We start from the raw sequence: 16,319 nt of genomic DNA, 5'->3' as shown, positions 1-16,319 counted from the left end.
AAGTATCAGATAAATTATGTATGTGCTGCTCAGAAACTGTCCTATATAATTTACCCTAATCAGAAAATTTATATGAACATCAGTTGCTCAGTAAGTCTATGGGATCAAAATGAAGATAAGTTGTTTTTGCATGGGCACTTTTCTCCTCCCTTTTGCTTACTATTTTGATAACAAGGGAATGAGATTCACCTCTTCTCACATAGTGCATTTTAGTGGTTTATAATTGGGAGCCAGTGTCCACTGCAGGCCAGCTTCCATCTCACAAGGCAGCCCATTGGGGCTGTAATGATGAAGCAGCATGTCTTTGCCTCTCTTCCTGCTCCAGCATTGGGAATGTTGATTTCAGTATCAAATTAACTACAGCTTCTACTTTATTCTCTTTCAATTGTTTTTGCTGAATGAAACTCCTCTGAAGGAAAAAAAAAAAGAGCACTGAGAGCTCAGTGTGACCCAGAAATACTGGGTGGAGAAAAGGAAGCAAGTTTTAAGCTTTTCAGTACTGGATAGACCATGCACTTAACCTGCCAGCACCTCTTTTAAGCAGGTAAGGAAGTAAGTACTCCGGGTTCTGGTTTGAACTGTTAGACTCCTTGTCTTCAAAACATTAAGCTGCATATCCCAAAGGGCTGCTGCTAAAACATTGATAAGTGTATTCATCTCGAGTGCTAAATATGACCAATGAAAATAAACGGCGGTGCTAGACTGCACTCAGTGTAAGCCGGCGTCACTGCTTCCAAGTTGCTTGTCCATTCAGGCAGATACGGCTGGTTTGCTTGTGCATGGTTTTCCACAAAGGAGGTCTGGGCATTTGTGTACAGTCTCACACCTTAGTAATAATAAAGCCTACAGGTATAACTGGGAAACACTGTAACCACTTTGCACAGAGTTGTTCTTGCCCAAAAAGTAGGACAGGCCTTTAATTGGGACTTTGATCTTTTTACAGTAGAAGTTTAGATCCTGAGCCTTGTAAAAAGTAGCTGTGCAACTGGGCATTTATATAGAGCCTGTGCTGTTGGTCACTTGTCTTTGTGAGGGGGTTGATCAATCCAAAACTGGAACTTCTATCTATTGATAAAGAAAAACCAAACAAATGAAGCCCCAAAACTAATGCTAGATTAAGGTTAAATGCTTTCAGTTGCTCGATTGCAGAAACAACAGCTAGCCAGTGACAAGGGCACTTCAGGCAAAACACTGAGATCTGTGGAACAGAAGAATCTAAAATGTTTTAATATGAGCCTTGGAGCATTTTAGCAGTATGGGTTTACTCTTACAACAAAGAGGGATGGCTGATGGTTTGAAATCATTCCATGCAGGTTTCTTGGGTGCTTAAATGCTCTGTCCCCAGGTCCTGCCATCCTGGGATATAGTGTGGGCTGCGCTCGTGCTGTTGAAAATCCAGCCCCGTGTTGACCGAGAGCTGAAGGGGCAGTCTTCCTTCACAGCCCAAGTTATTCAGTAGCCAGCGGTCCCCTTGACAGTGTGATTACAGACCCTGCCGGGATCCTCCTGGGGAAGGGGTTACATGCAGGCTCCAGTTCCCACCACAGGGGACACAGCCACCAGACCAGCCTTCTGGGAGCTGCCGGGTCCTCGTCTAGTGGCAGCGGAGCTCTTCTGTGTTGGCCGGTGAGAACCTTTTGTGTTCCCTCTGAAGGGACCGGTTTTGTGAAGTATGTGGGTGTGAGTGGCTCTGGGCTGAGGTTCTGGGGGTCTCCTACCGGCTTCTCTCTTTGTTGTTCACACTGACCCCAAAGGAAAGCTGTGCTGGCTTTTTGGCTTTCAGCCGCAGAATCAAAGTGGCAAGAGTGCCTGGTTAAAGTGTTTAGGAGTCTTTTGGGGGCTGACTTTTCTTTTGGGTTTTGTTTTGGTGTTTTAGGGTGTTTTTTGATGGTGTTTTCTGCTGGTGTTTTTCCACTTTGAAACTGTGGAGCCGTGCACCATGCCCCTTCCCTGCCCTGCAGGGAGGGCATTGGCAAGCACAGGAGCTGCTCACCTTCTGCTCCTGCTGGGGCACCTTCTCACCAGAGGCATCAGCTGGTTTTTTAGTTGCTACACTGTGAAAGCTATTGGCAGAAAAATGAGTGTTTTTTTTCAGGCTAAGACTAGTCTTTTGGAAGACAGATGTTTGGGTGTTGGGGTTTTTTTTCTTTGCTACTTGGGAATTTGCCTGGTGCATGCCTCCCTGCGCATGAGGATTTGTTTGCATGGGACTGTTGGGATGTGGCTGCCACCCTGCCCTGCCCTGCAGCAGTCCCTCACCCCAGTGCCTACTGGCCATAGATGAGCGCTTCCTTCCAGACATCTCCTGCTGCCTGTGGGCATCCTGCTTACTCCAGCCATCCACAAATTGTTCCTCCTACCCACAGACACACACCCTGTGCATGACTTTCTGTGTCCATGCCTCTTCTTGGGCACCAGAAGCCACTTGGGGTTTGTTGGGACTCTGTTTTTTCCAGCCACAAGGAATAGGTTGGGCAGGCACCCTGTGCTGATCTGGCCACTGGCCCTTCTGCTCTGGAGACAAGGAGTTCCCCGGAGCTATCCTGGGATTTTGTGTGCCTCTGCAGTGAGAGGTGCCTGCTGAGACTGAGGAGGAGAAGTGGGAGGTAGCTGCTCTGAGGTTACAAAGCCTGCCTGCTGGGGAAGGACAGAATTCCTGCTGTTTTTCAGGTAAAATCTCAAGCTCGCCCATCCCTCTCAGGCCATTTCTTCACATGGAAAATCCTGCAAGTCGGCTTCCTGCCGTCTGCGCCGCATCCTGGTGCCTGTGTGCCCCTGCAGTGGAGCTTTCCACTTTATCTGGAAAAAATAATTTTTTTAATAAATGATAGACAGCTCAGCAGTAGCTTCCTGTCTTCCCTAGGGAGAAGCACAGCAGCATGCTGTCTTTTAAGGTAGCTTAGGATTTTGAATAGAAATCTTGCTTTCTTAATCACCAGGCTCAGACCCTGTGCCTCTCCAGCTGTGGGGTGTGATGTGCAGCCCTTGGCATCAGGCAGCCTTGCTCCCACGGAGCCGGTGAGGCCCCGAGCTGGAGGCTGCCTCCTTGGGCTAGCACAGAGTGCTGCCAAAGGCTCCGTCCATGCTTGCACTCGTTTATGCTTAATTAGAGCATAAGATCTAGAAATCCAGGAGCTTCTGCAGTGAGCATCCATCCTCCACAGGTGAGCCTTAGCTCAGAGCTTCCACTTTCTTTCCACGTTCTTTGCATTCTGTCTTATTTCTTAAGCAAAAGGTTATTCCTCTCATAGCAGTGAGCATCTCTCTGTTCAATGACTCTGTTTTCAGTAGTATTAATTAATCTACAATAAAGATTTTTCTCAAGTTCAATTTCTCATCCCAGTTAACTGGCTAATGGAAACAGCAGTTTTGTCTCTACAGACCTTGTGCAAAACACCATGAGGGACCAACGGTGATGTGCTGGTGCCAAATTTGTCAGCTGCCCTGGAGAAAAAGGATGGGGTAGGACTGAAGTGCTGTGACAGAGAAGTGGGAAAGCTGGGCCAATGGTGGGAAAGCCAAGAAAGGCACCAGATCCAGGAGAAAGGATATAGAAAAACTCCTGTCATTTGGATCACAGCCCACCGGGTTTGCTATCTTTAATCACTAATCTTCATATTCCACATCTTAAAAAAGGAGATAATGCCTCCCAAATCCCATAAGTGTACAGGACCCTCATTATTGCATTATTTATGAAGCGTTGTGAGAGATCTGAGTAGGATGTGATGTACAATTGTTGTGAAGAAGGAGGAAATCTGTTTGACAGTATAATGGCTGCAGGCAAGGTTGTCTGAAGTCCACGATGAGATCTCACTTGATAAAGCTGCAGCCAGTCTCAGGGCAGCCATGTTAAATTCTTTCTTAAAGAAGGAATTAAAACCAGCTGTGCCAAAACACAGAACATTTCCTTTTGCACAGGGGCAAAAAAAGGTTCGCTTTTGTAGCAGTGTGGAAGCACATTTTAAAATGATCTTTTTAAAACTGGTGTGGCGCTGGGCAGGTGGGGGACAGCACTGTCAACCTGGGCTCAGGCTTTATGGCTGCTCTCTGCTGCAGGATCAGCAAGGCCATGCGGGATGGAAGGCGCTGCAGATGGGAGACGAGCTGTTACTTATACAGCTGTGAACATAACACCATAACACTGGAGATAAAGATAAAGGCAACATAATTGCCAATTACTCAATTAGTGTATTGTGACATGCTGAAGCAATAATGGGCAGTGCTGTGGCAAGGCAGCTTCTTCCTCTCTGCACCCGCCTGGGAACAGCAGGACGAGGTAAAAACTGCCCCTGCCCTTTAGTGCTGCTCTCCACGGGTTTGCTCAGTTGATAGCAGGCAGGTGTGGGAAAGGAGGTGCCAAGCAGGATGAGGAACACCAGCAGGTCTGTGCTCCTGTACCTGGAACCAGCATGATGGGGCCTCAGCCACGTGTGGTCTCCCCAGGAGGCAGCTGCAGCTGTGGGGACTGGTGCAGCCAGCTCTCGGAGCCTGTTGCTGCATGACAGTGCATCCATGCAAACAGCGATACCCATCCATACGGTACCTTTAGGCTGTGGTAGTTAAAGAAAACAACCAAGGATGTGGAAACCATCCCCAGTGTGTCCTGGATATGTGAATCTGTCACAGGTAGAAAGTGTAAAAATAGAAATCCAAGTTCCAGGATCTGTACTGTAGTGTCTTTTTAAAAAAGTCGTCAACAACAAATCAAAAAAAGAAGCCTTTGTCCAGACGCTTGTTTCCTAACACTGGATGCCAGCAGTTATGCTCCTGTGACTTTCTGGCTGGGGAATGTTCTTTTTCCAGAGGAAATCCCTTTAACTTTCAGCAGTTCAAGACTAATTGGGTGAAATAATAGCTTGGCACTCCCCCAAACAATATGATTTTTATCTTTTTTGTTGACTGCAAAAGTCTGGCTTGTTCCAGTCCTATGAGTCATGGAGGGAATGTGCATGTCAAACTGCCCTGGTATCTAGGGATGGACTTCTGGTGAGATGGGCATGGGGTCCTCAGTCAGAGGTGACCATGGGGGGGGTCTGCAACATCCTCCACAGAGCTGAGGGAGTGCTGCCTGCCCCTCTCCAGCCTTTGCTAGGGCTGATGTCTTGTCGCTGATGTGCGTGTTTCTAGGCATCCTCATTCTCATTGAGCTATTCAGAGGGGCTTTTTGTTGGCTACTGCTCTGGTTTCTCCAGGTGACTCATCGTATAATAACTACGGATTCATGCTTTGACTTTGCCAAATGCTAACTATTCATCAGCTCCAACTAGCATGTTTAGATGTTTTCAGCAGAGACTTAGATTCTGATGGTTTATTTAGCCCAGAAATGAGCCTGATAGTAAACACTGGAGCTTTGAACCTCTCCAGATTTTGTTTCTGTATGGTGGATTAAACAAATCGAGGTGTTTAGCACAAGTCTCTCTTCCTTGTCCTGAAAAAAAAGACCTCGAGCCTGAGGGTGCAAAGCAGCACCCATGGCTTTGGCTGTAAGTACCCTGCCTTCCTTGTGTCCCTGGGGCTGTGCAGCCGCTGGTGCGTGGCTCTGGTGCAGGAGGGGACCTTCTGGCCAGGCCTTGCTGCTGCCATCGAGGTCGGGTTCGTGTCAGGGACCACGGCTCAACCACGTGAGGGTGAGGCGCGCTCTGTACTTGCGAGATGCACCAAGCGAACCAAGCGCAGCAGGAAGTTGTGTGGATGACCCCATCTCAGGTCTCATCTGTCTCATCCCAGTTTATCACCAGCTAGCTGAATACAAACAGGACTGCAGGGGTCCCAGCCCCGCAGCTCCTCCCTGTGCTCATAGCAGGGCTCCCGTGGGGCTGCCGGTGCTGGTTTTAGCCTCCAGATCATGGAGAGCCAGAACACCATGTCGTGCATTGCTGTTTCCCACCTCCATGTGGAAAATCCAGCTGCCCCTGAGCTCCCAACCTCACACCATCCTCGCTGTCCAGCAGGGCACTCCATCCTCCTTTTGTGGTGGCTTGGGGCAATGGGGAAAGGACCAGAAACAGATGGACATATGTGTACCAGGGAACTGCGCTGCATAAAATTCCTGCGGGATGGGCAGATGCGCAAGGCTGGGCTGAACAGGACTAGTTTAAGCTAAACTGAAACCAGTATTTCCCCCCTGAATCCTTGCCTTGCTTGAAGCAAGGTGTCCAAGCAGCAAAACCTCCTCCAAGAAGGAAGTGGTGGGCCTCCACGGACCCCCTGTGAAGGTCCTTGTTCTCCCTCTACATCTATGGGATATATTGAATTCAGGGCCTGACCAGCTGCAATAGGAGGCCAAACCTGGAAAAAAACCCAAGCAACCAAAAGAAGCTAAGGGGATGAGAGTGCAGATGCATCCGTGTTGTGTTTGGTTTGCCAGGAGCAGGGCTCACGTGGCTGCTGGGCTGCCTGTGCCATCCTTCGCCTGCTGCCTCTCTTGCAGGAGCTGCATTTCATCGTCTTCCTCCACATTGTGCCACCAGATGCTTTTCCTCCTGCTGCCACGATGAAATACCCATCAGGTCAGCAGCTTGTACCTGCCTGGGAAGCGCCAGCCCGCACAACTTGCTTCCAGGTAAGCTTTGTCACCACTAGCCAAGCAGCTCCCAGTGTAGGTGGCCTTGCTGCCAGCGTCCTGGCTGCTCCCTCGGGACAGTTTGGAGGTGAGGTGGGCCGGAGCAGCTGGACGCGGGTGGGCTGTCCCACCCCATGCCAAGGTCCCTGATGCCCTGTCCCAGCACCAGCTGCCTGAGGAGGTACGGGACAGTGCAAGCAAGCGGAGCTCGGGGGCTTCCTAAGGCAGGACATGATGCTGTTTGACTTGTGCTGTTCATGTTTGTCTCTGTGTTACTGTGCCCTTCGCAGACAAGTTCTTTGTCTCCTGCGCCAGCGCCGCTTCCCTTGGGGCGTTTTTTTCCTTCTCCTTTTACCATCTTTACAGCTTGTTTTCCTTCCTGCATCTGCAAGGCTGCCTCCAACAAAGCCCTGGCAGACAATCTTATCTTGAAGCACACCAGTCCCGCTCCTTTCACTACGATGTCTCATCCGCTTGAGCGCTTGGCTGGAGCAGGGACAGGGACCCCGCTGGCGAGCAGGGACCCCGCTGGGAGCAGGGCTGCTCTGCGTGCACCCCTGCCCGTGCCACCAGCAGCTTTGCCCTCTGGCAGGGCCACAGCCAGAGCCACATCCCGTGCCCCAGCAGGGAGGGCAGGAGAGGGGCAGCTGCAGGAGCCTGGCCATAAAAAGGCACTCGGGGAGGTTTGCAATGTGCTTGCTATTTCTGGAGAGGAATGCTATTCATTAAATAGGTAGGAGAGATGACTGAATCTATTTCCCCCCCCTCCCCTTGGCTTATTCACTTGATTCAAAAGGCCTTTTATCTTTTTGCCCCTGAGTTTGTGGGTTTTAGTATTTTGGCGATGAAGTAGTTCTGCTCTGGAGCATCTCTGGGAATGGGCCTCACACCTATTTCTGGAGAAGAGGTTTTAAAACCCTGCAGGGGAAGACAGATGGAGAACTTCCATTGCTTATGCCTTGAAGCAGATACTCCTGATAACTAATGGACCTGAAACTACTGAAGAAAGCATAGATACAAATAGCACCAAAATGAATTAAAGAAAACGAACCATTCCTTACATCCCGCCGCACCCTGCAAACTAGGACATATCTCCTCTTATGCAAGAAGTGGAAAACGCTGTACTGTCCTGGCCAGAGCAGGCTCCAAGTCTCACAATATTCACTTTGTTTATGTTGCTGGGGCAGGATGGTGAATTTAGTGGAGCTGCAAGTGAAAGTCTTCATTCTCCAAAGGCTTGCAAAAAGCTTCACATCCCTTGAAAAGTCTGCGGGAAATGGAGTTATTGGATGCAGCATTCCACACTGCAACTCTGGCTAGCTACCATCAGTGGTGACCTTTCTGTGTACTTTTAAAGGCACTTGTAAATGGCCTCCTCAAGACTGTGTTGACAGGCAAATGCTCAAGAAGACTTGTTTTGTAGTGAGGGGTGGTAGAGCTTTGTTCAGTAATCAGCCACCTGTTTTATCAGATTGTTTACCTTTTGTTTCTGAAGTCCAGCTGATGCGCATCATTTTACCAATGAAAAGGGCTGGGAAGACCACTTTTGTCAAATACTGTGCCTAAAGCACAGAGCGGGACCATACATACTTCTTTATACTAAAGCTCTTCCAATATGCAAGATTTGGGTTTATTTTTGCTGCCTCCAGCTCTTTCTAACTGGCATTTCTCGGAGCCTCCTGCTGACTGCCAACAACAGGCAGCGACAGCAGGCACCTCTCCTGCAAAGCGCACACCTTTCCCTGGCGCGGGGATTGCACAAGGCTTTGTTGGATGCCGGCGGCGGTGGATCCTCCAACAGCTCATGGTGTCGCAAGTGCAGGCACAAAGCCTGTGACAATGTAACAGCCCAGTCCGAATGTACCTGTGCAATAAAGTGCAATCTAGGGTACAATCTAAAAGTAACTCCAGGCGTTAAGGAAGAAAAATCGAGTGTTATGTCCCACACAGTACTGTGTGAGTAAATGGGCGGTCAGAAGCACCAGCTGGCATGGTTCGCTGTGAATCATTGGAGCTCATGACTGATGCTGACAGTTGAACAACTACCATTTGCTGAGGTCAAAACTACAAAAAAGGATTCTGATTGCGTTTTTAACCTACAAAAAATAATCTGAATGCATCTGAAATTAATAGTAGAATCTGTATTTGTTACATTTCTCTGATTTCTCAATCAAATTTGTTCAATAGGCAACCTAAACATCTGGGTTTCCTTGGGCTGCCAGCTGCTGATCGCCATCCCCTCGTGAAACCTTGACCCTGTGAAGTCACTGCAACAAGCTGTTTCGTTTACCCATAGGTAGGTTTCACGCCTGCGAAAGATTCAGGTCTTGCTTCATTGTTTGTTTGTTTATTTGGGTTTTTTTAGGCACATTCCTCATTTCTGGTCTCTGAGCTGCTGGCTCAATGGCAGAAAATGTAGGAAATGCTGCCCTGCTGGGGCAAGTCCCCTGAAACAGCAATTCCCTGCCACCACCTTCCCCTAGATGAATGAAGTCAGGGGAAGAGTGGTGCCTCTGCCTCTTTACAGAGGGTGGATGAGGCCCTGCCAGTTTGCTTTGAACTGCAGAGCACCCTGAGCCACCAGAACCAGTGCGGTTTCCCCCCCGAGAACGGCATTTAGGGCTGAGGTCCCAGTGTGCTGAGGGGACAGCTTGGGAGAAGGGTGAGGGAAGGAGGGAGGAAGCATGGTCCTGTGCATGTCCTTTCCTCTCTCCTGTCACCCACCAGCAGGCCGGGGGTTTTTCTGCAGGCACAGAGCAGGCAGGGGCCCACCCTGGCCCCCATGGAAGCCTGCATCAGCCACCCGTGCTCTGAGCTGGGGAAGGGTCTGGGCCAACTTCATGTCTGGGTTTGGCTGGACTGGTTCTGCAGAGTAAAACTGAGTGTCCTTGCTCCGAAGACTGTACTCGGGTGTTGGGTTTGACACAGCTCCATCATTGCATCATATAGACACGCTTTAGAAATTCCCTTCAGCTGAGCTGTGTGACTCATCATAAGATGATGGCTACAGGAAGAGGAGCGCGCTCGGTGAGGTCTTCCAACAACTACTTCTCTAAGACGGACAAAGAAGTCCAGGTGCTCTCTGAAGTATTTTTGGCTGTGCAGGTTACATAGAGAAGACAGTTTTGCTCATCTTTCCACAGATAAAAAGTGATACTATGCCTTATGCAAAGGAGGATTTTTTCCCATGAACATGCATATGAAAGCAAATAAAAAAAGAATCCAGTTTTCCCCTGGGAGTAACTCCCTCTCAGCAAGCTGCGCTGCCCTGATGTGAGAGGGGGACCACCACGAGGCAAGCTTCGTGGTGCCACCGTGTGCCCTACAAAGAGACCCAAGGAAGAGGGTGCCAGAGACTCTTGCTTATCCCAGGCTGTCCCTGCACGGAGGGGACGTGCTTCCCATGCGCCCGTGGGCTGGAGGAGACAGGCTGGCTCTGCGCTTATCCACCGCACAGACTGCACGTCTTGGCCTTTCCCATTTACGCGGGGATTAGTCATGTCAGGGCTTGGATGTTGCAACTTTGATGGCGTAATCCCGCCATGGCTTTGGTAACTCAGAGTCTTCCTGAACAAGACAGGAAAGAGTTTAATGTCTGATGTGAAAAGCAGAAACATCTGTAAAGGTGAGTATTAAAGTCTTTCAGGATGAATTGATGTGTCATAAGGAAACGAGACTAGAAATCATGCAGAGCTGATTTTCTTTTTTTTTATCTGTCATTGCAGACCACTTTTCAACCATGAATTTTTTGATAAATACTTAACATTCATTATGCAATTCCATTTTGGCATGAATTCTCCGGGGACGCACAGTCCTAATACAGCAAAAACCCACATTTCTAAAAACAAATTTAAACTACTCTTGGTCTTGTTTGATGTACTTATTCTAATCTTTCCAGGTCCCTGTAATCTCTTTGCACTAGTTGAGATGCTACAGAGACCCCAGGTTTGCTTTGGCTGGTGATCCAGCAGAGCTGGGATGTCATGCTGGTGGTGACCCACTGAAGTCCCAGGGAACAAGCTGCCGGAGGCAGCCTGTGGAGACCGTGGCCCTTGTGATTCATGACAAACTTCACATGAAACGAGCTGCCAGGACTGGGGACACCCCAGCCGCCCATCATTGTCATCTTATATGAAAAGCAAGTGGTGAGGAGCGGGTGTCTGGCTGTAAGCAAGCTGCAAGGGTTCCTGCAGACCTGTGGCTCAGACCCATCCCTGTCAATCCAGGTGAAATTCTTGTCCTGAGGCAGCTCGGTTTGGCCTCTTTTGGTTCAGGCACCAGAATCGCAGCTTAAAGAAAACACCATGTTTCTCACGCTGTGCAGGCTACCGAAAACAGCATGCTTACCGTGGTTGGTTTTGTTTGCATCACTTCTTGCTTTTAGTAAGTTTCTGTTAAAGCATATCAAACATGCTGGAGGGGTGGTGAAGTTCCCTTCAGCCTTCACAGCATCCTTCATCTCTCGCTGGGTGCAGTCACCCTGCTGCTCTTGCACTATGGGGACAAAAAAGTGTTCTGCCTAAATATTTGTGAAACTCCTTGTGCTGCAACAAACCCTCTTGAGCCTTGACAGAGGCTGGGCTGCTGGGCGGAGTGGGGGGCACCTGAGAAGCGAAGGTCTGTGCGAGTGCCAGGCCAGCCCAGGGGCTGCTGGAGGTGCAGCTGGGCAGAGGGGGTGGAGGGGGAGAGTCCTGCCAGGCTGAGAGATGCTTTGGAACGCTGCAGTTTCATCTGATATGATTTCATAAAGCTAACATTAAGGGTCAGATGATGCGATACGCTGCCTTCAGACGCTGCATACATAAGCCCAGCCCACTGTTGAGACAAAAGTGGCTTTAAGCCTTGTCTATCCAACTATCTGATCCATCTCTTTGCCTTTTGCCAGCTGGCACGAAAGGGTCTTTTATCTGAAACTACTTCTCCTTTCAGAAACTCTGAAGTGTTTGCATGACTTGAAAGGGCTATTTCCAGCGTTTTTGGCGGGGCAGTATTCTAGCTTCAGATCTTACGACAGGTATTTGAGCATGTTCCCTTGCTTTTGGAAGGGCTATTACCGCAGGTCATTTTCATAGGAAGGGTGTGTCTCCTGCTCAAAATACTAACAATTTTTTCCTGTTGTTTTCGATATCTCTTTAGAAGTTGCAGGTTGGCAGTGTATTACTCATGGCAAGCCAAGTCCAAAGCATGAGCAGGGAAGACTTGTATGTGTGATCGGTCTCAAACCAGTATGGAGAGAGGTGCGGGAAAGAGAGTGGCATCTTGGCGTGGCTGGATCTCTTTGGGACTCGCTGGGGGCTGGGATTTGTGGATACTCCGTTTGAAACTGTGCAGAGACCTCAAGGTGTGAAGCCTAGAGCTGCTGCTGGGCTTAATAATGCCCAGGGAATGGGATGAAGCTTCCAGTGCTGGAACAAGGACCTTTTCGCTGTTCTTGCGTGCCTGCCGCTGAGACACTGGTTGGTTTTAATCTAATCAGCTCTTTTGAAAAGACGTTTTTGTTGCTGCTCAGCCCAGACATACCAAGGAACATTGCAGCTCTGAAAAAAAACCCAAACCACCAAACTACAAAAACAAAGGGGGAAAAGAAAAGGGGCAGCAATGCCACTGCTGGAGCACTCAAGTGAGCAGTGTGTGGTGGGCGGTGATGATTCCTACGTTTCCTTATGGCAATACCCAAGCTACTGCACATTTGGTTTTTCAGGAGTAGCTTTGATGCGTCTCAATGGGAGGAACTGCAATACGGATCACATCTCACTCGTTTCAGGGAGCTTTGTGCTTCCCTTCATATTAAACAGCCCAACGTTCCCACTTCCCTGCACAGCACCCACATAAGGGAGCAAATCCCGAAAATTGGCCTCATGGTTATGCTTTGCAGATGAACAGTGGCATAAAGCAGAGAACTTCAGCTATCTGCTGGGGAGGCGTTTGATGCGATGTCAAGGCTATTGCCTGCTGTGCATTGCCAGCCTGCTTAAAAAGACAATCTTTGTTATGTTTTGTTTTCTTCTTTTTTTAAGATGTAGCAATTTGTGGCCAAATCACAGGGTCTCGGGGGAGCGTTCTGGCTGAAAAGATGACTTCAGAATTTGGCCTAACATAACTTCAAGATAAAAGCTTTTATATAATCACTAATTCACAGTCGCAGTTGCTTTGGCTTCGCTCATTATCATTCTTAAGTTATTTTTTTCATGCTGGGAGTTGGATTTTCCTGGCACTGCATCTGTTTTCAGCAATGTATACACCACAACTGCTGACAACTAGGCGTCGTATCCCGTGTTCCTCGACCCTGACTGTAGTTTGTTTTTTCTGGCACCGCTTTAAAGTCTCCCATCTGCACTTGCCTCCTGATGACCAGCGGCGGTCCTTCAGCTGTGTGAGAAGAGCCTGATGTTATCCTGTTGTTCTCGCACTCCTCCAGCCCCGTTTCTGGGGCTGTGCCGGGAGCACGCTCCTGCGCCGGCTGCGCAGCCCTCGCCTGTTCCTCGACAGAGCCTTGTCGGGGCCAGCCGTGACAGCGTGGCCGTCCCCTTCCAGCCCTCCCCTGTGGCTGCTGCGAGGCCCGGTCACTTTGTCCCTTTTAGCCTGGCAGAAATGGTGCTCTGCTGCTTCTCTGGTTTCAGTCCTCTTTGCTTTTCCACAAAATACCGCCCTCTGCCCCGACCTCTGTTCCAGCTGGAATCTGTAGCAGATCACCTCTGCGCCCTCCAGCTGCTGAGAGCTGGAGGGAGAGCTTTGTGTCCGTATCTCTACCTGCCTCTCATCTCCACTGGGCCACTTTTTTCCAAGACTGGTTGGTGCTGGCTGCCCCGTACCCCAGCTCGCTCACAAGATGCTGCTGTTCCTCTTAGCAGTGTTTTGAACGAGCACAGCCGGTTTATGCTCACATTCCTCCTGACTTGGCTAACCGAGAGTATGGCTTTTTGAGGGATGTGTGCCGTTTGGTGACGGGCAGGTATCCTTGCTGAGCTGGGAGGTCGGACGTTTCGCCAGGCTTACTCTATCATTTTACGTGTGCACAGTGTACTCAACAGATTAACAGTATGTTCATTCCTTCCCCACTGCTTGTCTGGGTTTGTTTATTTTTGTTATTCCAGTTATATTCAGTTTCATTTGTTATTTTTGGTTTTGTTTTCCAGGCCTCTTTCCTTTGCTCACTTCTGCTCAGCTTAAAGGAATCCTTTTTTGAGCTTTCTCGGTATTTGCGGGGAAAACTACTATTCCTGTTGAGTGTTTCATGCCTCTTTATCGTGCCTCAGCAGCCAGGGCACGCAGGAGCTTGCACGTGCAAGTTCCTTCCCTGTCCTCACTCAGGTGTCAACTTACTTTCATCTTCCTACACCTCCCAGCACGTGTTGGAGCTTCACCTGGCGCTCAGGGTTCCCATTAGCTCCGTACCACAGCTGCCATGATGTAGCAGCCCTCAGCCATCCCACTTTCTGCTGTCATCCACTGGCCACCACCAGGAAAGCAATATTACCCCAGGGTGGGAAATTACTGGGAATAACTCCTTTCTCGTGGAGCCCTGCTCCCACTGGCAGCAGCGCTGGTGGTTGGGCACGTAGCCCTCCCTCAGGCAGGACGGGAGCAGCGTCCCAGCCCGGCTGTGTTTCGTGGAAAGCCATTTTTCAGCTGTTCTCCTTTCCTGCCTGCTGGTGCCCTGCTGGTTTCCATGGTATTTGTGGTTGTGTAGGGGTGGCAATTTCAGCATCCTGGCAGCCTTCCAGGCTGCCTCTCCATAAAACCCTGTATGGTTTCAAACGTATATTTTTTTTTCTTATTTTCTTTCATCCCACAGAGCTGCTGTGTGCTTTTAGGCAGTTAATCTATTCCATCCCTCGCTTATCTCACAGGCACGGTGTGAGGTTGTGCCCGCTCTTGCTATCAAGCTGCTTTGAGATCCTCTGATGAAAGGTTTGCTGTAAAGGTAAGGAATGATCGTAGCCATGCGATTGCCCTGATTTCTAGGTAACGGTACAGAGCATCCTACTGAAACAATAATGGGAAATCCCAGCGACAACCAGCTGATTCTTGGAGCTGAACTTAAAAGGGATGGCATCCCCTTTCACTTCTCCCCCGTTCTGTAAGGCTCCTGCCGTGTTTGCATCCATCCTCTGGGCGCTGCTGTGCCCACTCTCTGTGGGCACCTGCTCCCAGCCCAGCTGCACAGCTGCAAAGGCAGTGCAGGCGAATGTCGGAAAAGCTTGTTGCAGACCAGGCCTAATTCCTGACAATCCTCTCTTCTGTTTTGTTTAAAAAACAAAAACAAAACAAACCACGGCTTTGCTCTAAGCAACAGCTGGAGTGAGCCGAGCACACATCTGGTCTTAGCTTCCTGCAGGCTTTCATAATCGTTTCTAGCCATAATAGCCTCATTTTTTGGAAGCGAATCATTGTTCCTCTTTGGGTCGAATGAACTCTGATCAGGCTTGGACCTCCACGGATTGGAGTGAGAAAACCCCTCGCGCCTGAGCTGCGGGAGGCCAGAGGAGCTGAGGAGAGGGGTGCTACGTTTGGGTATGCACAGAGCGGCCTCTGTTCGGCTTCATTTGGGAAGGTGATTAAATGGTGACCTCCTCAGCTAGAGGCGGCAGGGCTGTGATCTGTGGCTTTGGCTGGTTTGGGCTCCATTCCATCCAAGGGTAAGACACATTTGGCAACATGGGCTAATACCAGATTGAAGGCCCGCGTTGTTGGGATGGGTGTAAGGGCCCCGAGCTGAAGAGGTGCTCCTTGGTGTGCTAAAGGGAGAGGAGCTATGAACTGCAACATGTATTAACTATTTGTATCTGTAGAAACCACAGGAGGAGATAATACAGTAGCAACAGCTGCCCCTGGAATTATTTGTGCACATGTTTGGCTCCAAAGCCTTCTGCTTAGCTGGCTGGAGGTCACTGTGAGCACTGATAAGTATTTGCCAAATGCCAAGAAGAAGACAGGACAAGGTCAGAAGCTCTTCTGGTAGCAAGGCAGAGCGTGTTTAGCAAACACCGCTATCTCCCGAATTGGGGTGAGAGATTTCATCAACAGAACACACAGGGGATGTCTGAACACTAGCAGAGAGCAGGAGGGATCTGCTTTACAGCTTTTGGCTAAGCTGAGAGAAATACGGGACTCGCTGTTTCCTTCTGAGCCAAGGATGATCTGCCGGCCTGCCCCAGGGACCTGCTCCTGTGGGTGGGCGCTGCGAATCTTCGGAGCCTTTTCCAGTTGCACCTGGCTACAGTGACGGCAGTGTGGCCAGCCACAGGGGTCTTCTGTCCCCCACAAAATGTCACTGCCAGCCTCCTGTCCTGTCACTGCGTATCTGTTGGGACCGGGCCAAATGAGCAGGGCAGCTGTGGGATGGAGAGGAGAAATGAAGCCCAGCTCTGGCTCTGCCACAGTTGCAGGTGCCTGCACTTGATTACCGGGACCTGGGGCCATCAGAAGCAGGGCTTTGTGACGGGCGGCCCTTCGCTCTGCCTGTCCTGTAGGGCAGGCGGGGAGTTCTGGCCCAGCGCAGCACCGTTCTGGGGTGGGACGAGCGGCTGGGTGGGTTTGCAGGTGCTCGTGCCTTCTGCATGCTGAGGTGGCTGAGGGTAGCGAGTGCCCTGTGAGCCCATGCCTTGCCCAGGCACCGCGAGTGGACGTGACCCTGGGTGGGAAGCTGAGGGCCGGTCACCCTCTGCTCAAGCATCAGCCCGGGCTGCCCCTCGGCGGGGATGGAGAGAGCCCAACCCACGGCAAGGGAGCCTGGAGGCGCCCGGGGAGGGTGGGC

The sequence above is a fragment of the Falco rusticolus genome, chromosome 8 (genome assembly GCF_015220075.1).
Source record: "Falco rusticolus isolate bFalRus1 chromosome 8, bFalRus1.pri, whole genome shotgun sequence".
In the NCBI taxonomy this organism is placed as follows: domain Eukaryota; kingdom Metazoa; phylum Chordata; class Aves; order Falconiformes; family Falconidae; genus Falco; species Falco rusticolus.
The sequence above is the reverse complement of the archived record's forward strand: the minus strand, read 5'-3'. Positions refer to the sequence as shown.